Source organism: Papaver somniferum, chromosome 2 (assembly GCF_003573695.1).
Source record: "Papaver somniferum cultivar HN1 chromosome 2, ASM357369v1, whole genome shotgun sequence".
Classification (NCBI taxonomy): domain Eukaryota; kingdom Viridiplantae; phylum Streptophyta; class Magnoliopsida; order Ranunculales; family Papaveraceae; genus Papaver; species Papaver somniferum.
This window is the reverse complement of record NC_039359.1, coordinates 71,150,761-71,157,008: the sequence shown is the minus strand read 5'-3', so window position 1 is coordinate 71,157,008 and position 6,248 is coordinate 71,150,761. Positions and strand designations below refer to the sequence as shown.

General features: G+C 44.7%; 1 long non-coding RNA gene across 1 annotated transcript; it reads right to left on the bottom strand.

Annotated features, from left to right (window-relative positions):
• Positions 1-3,986: 3,986 nt before the first annotated feature.
• Positions 3,987-6,232, bottom strand: LOC113353503. Its single transcript, XR_003361343.1, has 4 exons — positions 5,700-6,232; positions 5,411-5,570; positions 4,686-4,869; positions 3,987-4,523 (listed from the first exon to the last, which is right to left on the bottom strand). It is a non-coding gene; the product is annotated as an uncharacterized LOC113353503 (long non-coding RNA).
• Between the last annotated feature and the right edge of the window lie 16 nt (positions 6,233-6,248).

The following is a 6,248-nucleotide window of genomic DNA, read 5'->3' as shown; positions in this document are numbered from 1 at the left end:
ATCAAGAATTGTTGTCGCTCATTTTTTGATACCATCCAGAGCTTCACCACAGCAGCAATCACTACAAATATGGAAACATGTAAACCATACTTGAGGACTGAGGATATACACGGAATACCTTCACTGTCAAAGCTCAGAACACACAGTCAACCAAAAGTCCATAGCTGCAACAAGGTCATCTACTCTTCAAGGGTGCAGCGCATGAATATCATGACCTCTCTGTATAGAAGACGCCTTCAACACTTTACGAGGCCGCGGAGGATCCCAAGCCTACGCAGAGGAAAACAACTTCAAAAACTGAAGAAAAATGTGACTGAGGACTTCTCTTCGCAGTCCATCGACGACCATCAAAGACTCATGAGATAACTCCAGAGACGTGGCTGAAAAATTTTCTTGAATAAATAGAGGGAGCTATGATAAACAACATAACTCTCTCATTCCTACATCTTCGCTATCTAGAATATTTCGTCCATGCGATATCCTAGAAGAGTACGATAAGCTTGTATCAAATCACGTGGAAGTGGATTCAAGGCGATGCAATGAAAATAGGATACATATGGGGACTACCAGCATGAGATGCTTTCACTCCCCTCAACCAGGTTATTTCTGATTTCAACATCATCATTGTCGAAGTTTCACGAGCCGCAGGAATTTCTCAACACGAAGCCGTACATGTACACCGAATACTTCAAGAGCACGCCACAAAGATACATTCACATATTCATCCATTCCATCGGATTAAACCAAAGTATAACTGGGGACTTCTTAATACATCTCATTCCATACGATAGTCCAAGATTCAGAAGATGGTTCGAAGGATGTCGCTTGGAACAAAGTCCTGGAAGACTTGATAGCATTACATTGGCAACGGAACGTCTCCCTATTTCATCTGGGGGCGCCAGAAGTTTTCGACCATGCAAGCATTCACAACACATCATCATCACGATCAGAAGGTCCAGGCACTGAAAAACCTAAAGCCGAGGATGGACCGACACCGCAACCACAATCTCCAAGATTAACCCTGACATGATCGTTTCCGAGCATATATTCCATCCGGAGTTTGGTAAATTTCGGAATCCACTGAAGAGACAATGCATACGAAAGCGCGGATACAAACGAGCAGCAGAAAACAGAAGAAGGTCAATACCTCTTTTCATACGGACAGAGTTTCTAGAGTTTCGCACAGAATAAAGTTCCCTTCTTGCTCCATGAACGGAAACAGATGACTCGGCGCGTCTATGCTACCCCAGGCCCGCAACATCCCTCCTGAATTCTTCCTGAGTTTCACTGTCGGGCCGTTTTCACCTTCTAAACGAGCTCAAAACCTAAATATTCCCGCGTTAGGGGATAGCAAATTCTTTTCCGGTCAAATGTAGGTGAAAACCGTCAAAATCCGAGTTCGTACGAGAATTCCACAACGATTTTAGTAAGGAGCGCTAATTAGGGTTTCGGCATCCCAAACCCTAATTTCGACAAAGTTGCTAGGTGTCATGACTAACATATTATAACCGAAGTTCCAGCGTCATCACCATCGTTTGGTAGCCTAAGTTCTGAAACCAGTTTACACCATTCTGTGGACTGAAGACAGTTTCCACCATTCCACTGACCGAAGCCACTTTCCTCCCATTCCAAGCCGACCAACGCCTGCGGCTCCCATTCCAAGCCGACAATCTACATCTCACCACTCCTCGGTTTAGCCAGCAACACCAAAAGTAGAATCTATGCAAGGCCGCCAACACGAGAATCACGAACTCTCCTTACCTCTCGAAAAAGGTTAGTCGGGTCTTCTTGACCATCTTTTCACGACTTGTCATTTCTATTTTGTCCTGGCCTGTCACTATCTTAGGCTTACCTTGCAACAATGCTCATGTTCCGAGCTAAGCAGGGGACTTAATATTGATGGTGGTTTATAGCTTAGGGTCAAAATCGTAAAACTGTACGTCTGACATGACGTCACTATGACCATTAGCACATTTATTGAATCAATCAGCATTCATACGTAAGAATTACCGGGGTACCCTTTTTTTACGTGGGTCATATTCCACGGCAGAACCCTTAACACTGGCTGACATCATCTATACCAAACCCTCATTCTCATTCTACCGCGCCAAGGCATGCCAACCATGCCAGCCGCACCACTGTGCCAATGGAAGACCATGCCAGCCACGTCACCGCGCCAAGGCATGCCAACCATGTCAGCCACACCACTGTGCCAATGGCATACCATGCCAGCCACATCTCCGCGCCAAGGCATGCCAACCTTGCCAGCCGCACCACTGCGCCAATGAGATGCCATGCCAACCGCACCTCCGTGCCAAGGCATGCCAACCATGCCAGCCACACCACTGCGCCAATGACATTCCATGCCAGTCGCACCTCCGCCGCGCCAATGGCATTCCATGCCAGTCGCACCTCCGCGCCAAGGCATGTCAACCAAGCCAGCTGCACCACATGTGCCAGTGGCATTCCAACCACCTTGCTGAGCCATACCATGTCGACCTTCCCTATGCGGCTACCAAAATGAAGGCGTGCGATGATCAACAGCCACCCTTCCATCTTAGATACAAATCTTAGCCGTCCAAGGTCTCCAAACAACGCATGGTAACCTTTGGCCCAAACCCTAGTTTTGGCCACGCCAAACCGCGCCAAGGCATGCCGTGCCACATGTGCCAATGGCATGTCAACCACCTTTCCGCGCCATACCATGTCGACCTTCCATATGCGGCTACCAAAACGAAGGCGTGTGATGATCAACGTCCTCCCTTCCATCTTAGATGCAAATCTTAGCCGTCCAAGGTCGCCAAACAACACATGGTAACCTTTGGCCCAACGCCAAAACCCTAGTTTGTCCGCGCCTAAACCACACCAAGGCATGTCGACCATGCCACATCTGCCAATGGCATTCCGCGCCATCCACCTTGCCAAAACGAAGGCGTGCGACAATCAACAGCGACCCTTCCATCTTAGATGCAAATCTCAGCCGTCCAAGTTCACCAACCAACGCATGGTAACCTTTGGCCCAACGTCAAAACCCTAGTTTGGCCGTGCCTAAACCACTCTAAGGCATCTCAACCATGCCACATGTGCCAATGGCATGCCGCGCCATGCACCTTGTCGCGCCTAAGCCATGCCATGCCGGCCTTCCCTTCACGGCTGCCAAAACGAAGGCGTGCGACAAACAACAGCGACCCTTCCATCTTAGATGCAAATCTCAGCCGTCCAAGTTCACCAACCAACACATGGTAACCTTTGTCCCAATGCCAAAACTCTAGTTTTGGTCATCCCCAAATCGCGCTAAGGCATACCGGCCATGCCACATGTGCCATTGGCATTCCAGCCACCTTGTCGCGCCATACCATGCCGTCCTTCCCTATGCGGTTACCAAAACAAATGCGTGCGACAATCAACGGCCACCCTTCCATCTTAGATGCAAATCTCAGCCTTCCAAGGTCACTAACCGACACATGGTAACCTTTGTCCCTATGCCAAAACCCTAGTTTTGGTCACGCCCAAACCGCGCCAAGGCATGCCGGCCATGCTACATGTGCCAATGGCATGCCAATCACCTTGCCGCGCCATACCATGCCGACCTTCCCTATGCAGCTACCAAAACAAATGCTTGCGAAGATCAACGGCCACTTTTCCATCTAAGATGCAGATCTTAGCCGTCCAAGGTTACCAGCTAACGCATGGAAACCTTTGGCCCGACGCCAAGCCCTAGTTTGGTCGCGCCCAAATAAAGCCAAAACCCTAACTTTTTGCCGCGCCTAAACTAGGCCATATTAAAGTCGTACCGGCCATGCTTTCATGCCACTGGCTACCAAACGAAAGGTTGCAATAATCAACGGCTACCTTTCCTCTCAAGATGCAAAATCTCGACCGTCGAAGGTCACCACCGAAACGGCAAGTCTCACAAGCTCAACTTGTCGAACAACAACATGGTACATGTTTTCCACAAAAACACTCGAGACATCAACACATGTCATAAACTGGGGGATGCTCATTGTGTATTGGTTTGACGGTTTACAGCGTGCGGCGTACACTATGCCCGTTATAAGACGGTGTTATAAGGATGAGGCGGTTAGTAAATACAGGGAGTAATGGTGAAACGCTTTCTTTTATAGAACATCAATTCCAGGCGTTACCGGTTACCACCTCCTCTCATTTACTCATCTTTTTTCCATTTCTTATGAGACCAGAATACGTTTCGCTTTCCGAACAACAAGTTCAGGTCAGGAGGATACAACACTCATAAAATATTTGCTAGCTTTCCATCTGTTATCTTCCCACTTTCTGATACAAGTCGTGAAACAACTACTCTTCCAGAATCAACTATTCTGATCTCAACACTCTCTTCTCTTTCCTCCCAAAAACCAACCCTTCTCCTTCACTTTGTGACCGAAGCAAGTCTGGAACGACCATTTCTTAATGTAGGCCGGATTTGTACAGATTGATCTCTCGAATCTAAAGTACTCCCTTAAAGTACATTATTTAGGGTTTAAACTCGTTTCTCACCCACACACCTGAAATTACCAAAATCAGCAGAAATCGTTTTCACTCTCAAACACCCGTGAATGAGTAGTATGGAGTTGATTAATCCTACTTTTTAAAAGCAAAAGTAATGGATTAGTAAATACAATTACTCTGCTTTAGGTATATATAAATTGAGTACAAATCGAGCTTACCCCGCAGTTGTTGTGCTTGAGAACCCCCAAAATCTAATTATCTCTGCTTTTTTGTTTTTGTCTGATCTTCTCAACATTCACGGAAGTATAAACATGCGGGTTCTCATGTTCTTGAACACGTAATAATGCATTTACGATATATACATAATACGTGGTCAAGAAACTGAAAACTTGCACCATGTGCCTGCAATAAAGGGAAAGGACGGAGAAGGATATTATGGTTGATGATACTCATGAAAAAAGAAGTAAAACATCAAACACTTCATACTATCAATTACTTAAAAACTAAAACATCACAACTTTTGTTTATATGTAGTTTTTTTAACCAACTAGGTGGCTTTACGAAAATTCATTGAAATGTATCGGTGGTCAATATTGGCATAGCTCCATCCCTGAGCCAATTGGTTTGCAGAAAAATGAATATATGCATCACAAATTAACATACACAAGTTCACATGGACAGATTTCTGTGAGGTTTCTGGAGAAATCATTGGGATTAGCATCTTCACTCCATCGGCTTGCACAAATTAATACATGGTCGACGGCTCTTTCAGCAAAAGGTAGATAGGCGACTAATAACACTTGGGATACCAAGAGAAGGATGGGAAGGATACTTCAGTTGCAATACAGTACAACTTACCAGAATATTACATTGAAATAATGAAGAGAGAGAAAAATCCCAAGATCTGGAAATCCTAGAAATACAATTTTACATATCCACAAACCTGAGCACAGAGCAAACAGCACCAAACAAATGATGCACCACCACCACCAACTAAACCCAAAAACCTGTAGAACTAACCGCACGACCAACACCTGCTACCACCACCAACAGAACCACCCACACCATCAACACCACTCACCAACAGTTAAAACACCATTAAACTGAAATCAAAATAAACCCATGATTTAAAACTGTATCAAATATAGTAAACAAAAAAATTTTTGCAAATCCTTACAGAATCAAGCAATAATAACAAAAACAAAACCAAGCAAAAAGATTGGGGTTTATACCTGAAGTCTTCTTCTTGTACCCTTCAGCTCTGTAAAATATGAGATGAAGGTTTGCTTCGATTAAAAGAGAAAAATTAACCAGATCAAGAGTTACAAAATTAGGGGATATTAAAGGAATATGGTTCTGTTTCTGAGATGGGTTTTGATTCTTAGACGCGGTTATGATTAGGTTTGAAATCAGGCGTGATTCGGTGATGAGAGTTGTTTAGATATGCAGGATTTGTCTCTCCCTCTCATACAGTAAACGACCGAGCTTAAATAAGATGAAGGTTTGATATTGATTTTGGGAGAAAATAAAATGAATCTAGGGTTACAAAAGAGGGGTTCTCTTTTAGATATGATACACGGGATTTGATTTTGAGATGGGGTTAGGATTAGTATTTGATTTGTGGGGTTTTTTGTTAGATCTGGTTTTGATTTTTGGTTCTCTAGCTGAAATCATACCAATTTTGTTATGGTAGTTGTTCTTGGTTATGAAAAGAAAGAGGGACCGAGATAGAGAGACGATTGGAGAAGGAGAGGAAAGAGCGAGAGAACGGTGCAAATGTA